Raw genomic sequence first — 6,061 nt, 5'->3', positions numbered from 1 at the left:
ACTGTGAGGGTTCATTACTGTGAGGGTCTCTCACCACACTTTTTCTCCTCCTTTCCTCTTTCTCCTTTTTTGGTGCATTTGCTCTATCTTTAATTTCCCTCCCATGTGCCTTTTTTCCTTTCATATCACTTGCTGCTTCCCTCTATATATAATTATTTAGCTACTTAATTTTCCTGAATCTCTTTTTATTTCTGTCTTTAAAGACAAAAAAGTTAAGTGGGAAAGGCAATTTTCAGTTAAATATTTATGCTGCATAATGGGCTGCTTGCTGTGTTTTATACCTTCATGTTATCCTGGTATAAACTGACAGGAGATAAAATAAAGGATGAAGGAGAGAAGAAAAGAAGTGCTGTCAGGATCACCATGAAGGCATGGTATAGTGAAGAGTATTAACCTAGAGCTTCCTTAGGATTCCCTTTTAGGCTAATCTGTGCTCCGAGTATTGGCTTTGCAACTGTAAAATGAAGATTATTGAAATTTCCCTCTCTCAAAGAGACAGTGTGAAGACAAATATATTAGGAGTTTAAGGGGTGAGCAAATAAAAAATGTAATGACACCACAGAAGAATGAAAAACAGTTAACTTCAAAGTGGCAACAGCTTGACAAATACTTAAGCAGTGGACAAAAATACATAAGTGGTTTTCAAACTGTGTATTTTTAAATTCATTGCCAGCTACTACAGAATACAATAAAATTTCCAACATTTTATTTCCCACATGAGCTCTTGGGACAACTAAATCTCAGCATAATATCAACATATTTTTTGAGATGTATTTCAATTTCTACTCAATTTTGGAAGATAAATATTTTCAAATACAAATATATCAACAAGATAATTAATAATAGCGCAGAACAAATGGATAAGTGATTTCTAGAAATCAGATATCAGTTTTTAAACTGCTGAAGTTCTGAAAAGAAATACTGAAAATTGAAACTTGATTTAATGGAGCACTTGCAAAACATCTTATTTATTGCATCTTCATACAACCACTTTCAGGGGACAACCAGTAAATGCAAAGTGGATTTTGTTCAGGTAGTTCAGAAATCACTTCACAAAATAAAAATGAAGCGAATAATCAAGGAGTAATAGCTTATAAAACAGTGTTAGCCTCAATAACTTCTTTCAATAGCTTTTCTGACATCTCTCTAATATTTTAGTGACATCAACAGGGAAAATATTTATCTTACTGCTGGAAAAATGAGAAAAGTTATGAAGCAAAGTGATGACCAAGATTTGGTGTAAAAGTCTTAACCCATTACCCCTACAGATACTGGAAGGCTGCTATGAAGTCTCCATGCAGCCTTCTCTTCTTCAGGCTGAACAGCCCCAATTTTCTCAGCATGTCTTCGTATCAGAGGCTCCAGTTCCCTGATCATCCTCATGGCCCTCCTCTGGACTTGTTCCAACAGTTCCATGTCCTTTTTATGTTGAGGACACCAGAACTGCACACAGTACTCCAAGTGAGGTTTCACGAGAGCAAAGTAGAGGGGCAGGATCACCTCCTTCGACCTGCTGGTCATGCTCCTTTTGATGCAGCCCAGGATGCGGTTGGCTTTCTGGGCTGCGAGCGCACACTGAAGCTGGCTCATGTTCATTTTCTCATCGACCAACACCCCCAAGTCCTTCTCTGCAGGGTTGCTCTGAATCTCTTCTCTGCCCAACCTGTAGCTGTGCCTGGGATTGCTCTGACCCCGGTGCAGGACCTTGCTCTTGGCATGGTTAAACTTCATAAAGTTGGCATCAGTCCACCTCACAAGCGTGTCAAGGTCCCTCTGGATGGCATCCCTTCCCTCCGGCGTATCAACTGAACCACACAGCTTGGTGTCATCGACAAACTTGCTGAGGGCGCATCCAATCTCACTGTCCATGGTGCTGACAAAGATGTTGACAAGACCGGTCTCAACATCGACCCTTGAGGGACACCACTCATTACTGTTCTCCAGCTGGACATTGGGCCATTGACCACAACTCTTTGCATGCTGCCATCCAGCCAGTTCTTTATCCACTGAATGGTCCACCCATCAAATTGATGTCTCTCCAATTTAGAGAAAAGGATGTCTTGTGGGACAGTGTCAAACGCTTTGCACAAATCCAGGCAGATGACGTCAACTGCTCTACCCGTGTCCATCAGTTCCGTAGCCCCATCATAGAAGGCCACCAAATTGGTCAGGCAGGATTTCCCCTTAGTGAAGCCATGCTGGCTGTCACCAACCACCTCCTTGTTTTTCATGTGCCTTAGCATGCCTTCCAGGAGAATCTGCTCCAAGATTTTGCCAGGCACAGAGGTGAGACTGACTGGTCTGTAATTCCCTGGGGTTATATTTCCCTTTTTCCAGTCGTCGGGAACTTCACCTGATTGCCATGATTTTTCAAATATGATAGACAGCGGCTTAGCGACTTCATTCGCCAGCTCCTTCAGAACCCACACATGAATTTCATCAGGTTCCATGGACTTGTGCACATTCAGGTTCTTAAGAAGGTCTCGAATCAGATCCTCTTCTCCAGTGGGCCTAGGGTCTTGATTCTGACAGTCCCTGCATCTGCCTTCCAAGACTTGGATGGTGTGGTCAGAGCATTTGCCGGTGAAGACTGAGGCAAAGAAGTCATTAAGAACCTCAGCCTTCTCCAAATCCAGGGTAGCCAGTTCTCCCGATATCTTCCGAAGGGAGCCTACGTTGTCCCTAGTCTGTCTTTTATTTGCAGTGGACCTATAGAATCCCTTCCTGTTATCTTTCACATCCCTAGCCAAGTTTAATTCTAACTGGGCCTTAGCTTTCCTCACCTGGTCCCTAGCTTCCCGGACAGCATCCCTGTATTCTTCCCAGGATACCTGTCCTTGCTTCCACCTTTTATAAGCCTTTTTTAAATTATTTTTATTATTTTTTTATTTATTTTATAAATAAACACTTGAAGTTCCTCGCTTTACTTGAAAGAGATACCTTAGTTGAGCCTATATTTTAATTTTAGAGTAATCCGATTGATTTAAGTCTGCATCACTACTGTCAGAACTAAGAATTCAAGGTTTAGTGTTGACACTGCAGTTCCTATAAAACTGGACAATCATTTTGGGCAATGCTTGTGATATTCTTTATGAAAGGAAACAGGTTCTTTTATTTATAATTTTGCTGGAAAAACAAACGAAGCAAGACTGTTTGAAAATGTTTTATTTCAACATGTAATTTGTTCCTTAGCATTTTCTTCATGTTCATTACTATTGGTTGTTTGTTTTCAGAATTAATTTTGATAAAGCACCATCATATTACAGTGAATGATACAGGATTGGCCACAACAGATTAATATTTAGTCGATCTTTTACTTTTCTAGCTTCAGTGATTCTAATGATTTTTAACATAAATTCAGTGACAAAAATTCCCGGTGGTCATTTTACAGATAAATTCAAAATCTCCTGGTTCATACCTGATAGTAATGCCACCTTTCTAGAGTCTCTTAACGTATTCTATAGATGGTATTTTAATGTTTAATATAGACAGTTGCAAGTATTTTATGTACATTATTAATAGAATTTTGCCAGTGGAAAGTGTCAGGAATAACTCTATATCTAAAAATGTGCAATTATGTGTTTTAGGAAATTAAACCCAATGAGTCATCCTCATATCATGAATATTAATTTTTGTCTTTATCATGTGCTGAGCCGCACGTTCAGGCTGGAACTGTAGGGTGTGTAAGTCTGTCTCAGCCTTTTTGAATTGGAAGGTTCATTCAATCTTGACCCCATAAAAAAATTTCTTATGACGATGTCTGGCCATGGCTTTAAAGGGAAGCTCATACAGCTTTTGAGTCCCACAACAACAGCATACTTCAAAATTGCTGAGTGCTGGCCACAGAAAAGGAACATTAAACTGTATTCTCTTTCTTAATCTAGTGGCTTTTGCTAAGTGACTTCTTGAGGCTTTGCACTTGGATAACTTTCACTTTTGTGCATTTACGGTTATATTTATTTGTTAATCATAGTTCTTGCTGTTCTCTGATGTTAACGAAGACTACATAGATGGTTAAATAAGGACAATAATAGTATGTCTTATAAAAAATGAATTATCTCCCCTTGTTGGAAAGATCTTGCATAAGTGGGAGAGCTTATGCTCTTTCACAATCATTTCCTCACACAATCATTTCCTCATACAATAGTTTGTGTGGGGAAAATATCATCTTAGGCTTGAAAGGAATAGACATTGTCTTCTTGAAAAGGCTGAGACAAGAAAGTGAAAAACACTGATGAGCTAGGGAATTTCTGAAGCTGCAGTACCAATAAAGTGCTTTTCCCACTTCTAAGCTTTCCCATTTCTAGCAAATGCACTGAGGTAATTCCAAGAATTTCTGAACAGTTAGAGATAAAACACATTAAATAAAAGTAGGAGATGGGAAAAAATGGTGAATTATTTGTGGGGAGTTTTTAAGTCAAGTAGCTGAGACAGTTTTTACAAAACTCTTTGGACAACCTTTCTCTGTTCTCAGAGATTTATATAGGATAAATAGAACAAATATTGCTCTTGATGTTTATTTATCTGTGGAATTTCTCCACACAAAAAGTAATGATACCCTTCCATTGTCATCATCCAATAATAATTTTCTTCTGACTGTGTCATAGGGGTAATAACAAGCTTTCAAGTACTTGAATGAGTAATGTATTTTTGACATTCTGCATAAAAATAAAGACTCCTTAAAATAGATACCTCCTATTTGTTTCAGCACAAATCTCAACATCAATAAACGGTTGTGGATTTGAGTGCAGAATTTGATCCGTTGTACCAAAGAAGTGATGCAAGTTCTAAGAGATTAATTATTTCCTCAGTTTTCTTAATATATTTGTAATTATGCAATTAATGTTTTCTAATAAAATTTTAATCACTCTTCCACACTACAAGCATACATTAGAAGACAAAGAAAATAACAGGGTGACACACAAGGTTTACCAGAACTCCTCCAAAGTTGAATTGCATGGTATTCATCATGCAGCAAATTAGCCTTGAGAGGTCACTGTTGCTCACGCAGGACAGAAGCGTTAATGCTAAGATACTACATAGAAAAATAGTTCAGTTATGTAGCTACTACTAGGCTTTTCATTCTATAATCCAGTCTTATGTTTACATGTAAAGACTTTTTCATATGATGCAGTAGAAGGTTGAGTGAAATTGTTCATAATGAAAATGTAAACTTTATTCCTTCAAATCACTACTTTAATTACCTAATATAGCATAGATTTAGTACAATAAGATGATATGTATTCATTAGAGTACTCTGATTAGATTGCTTCTTCTTATAATGTTTTATCATTAACGTGAAATACATTACAATGTTGATCTTTTTATTAAGACAATATCTTTCAAAGCTAAAGATCTAGCAAGTTGTACAGGAAGTTAAGAGTGTGTCTGTTTATTGGACTTGATTTACTTCATTGAGCTTTTAATATCATCAGATAAAAAATGAACATCAAAGAAATTTCCTGCCTAAGGGGGAAAGTGAACTGCATATTAACTTTCTCATGCTACCAATGGGACTTCTTGTAAGACAACCAATAGAATAACTCATTGCAGAGGCATGAATCTTTGGAATTAGACTTGCAGAAAAGCTGCAGTCATTGGCTATAGCTTCTTTCAGAACAAATTATCTTTTCTGTGACTGTGAGCTGTTAGGATTCCCATTTTATTCTGACTTTATTTGCATTTAAGTTCATGATAAAATCAGGTTTTCAAAGCTGTTGCAAACAGTTCTCTTTTTGCCTACTCATTTAAAAAAACAAGTGGTAAAACTTGTCTTACATAAAAAATTGAATTCACTGATTTATTCTCTTCACACATTGAATTATATTCTCCTAATAATGTGAAGTCATATCTCATCTGTTTACAATGATAGCTCTCACAAACTCTATCATATCCTGTAAGCTAGATTTGATAGATTTGCGACTGAACAGTATCTAACCCTGTGAGAAATTCTGGTTAAATTGGTGAGATCATTTGCAGCAACCATTTTAGGATGGCATGTCATGTATGAACAAAACCATATAGGACTAGTTTAAAATTATTTTCATGATAAACCACTTCA

This window comes from Psittacula echo, assembly GCF_963264785.1.
Source record: "Psittacula echo genome assembly, chromosome: 4".
Classification (NCBI taxonomy): Eukaryota; Metazoa; Chordata; class Aves; order Psittaciformes; family Psittacidae; genus Psittacula; species Psittacula echo.
The sequence above is the reverse complement of the archived record's forward strand: the minus strand, read 5'-3'. Positions refer to the sequence as shown.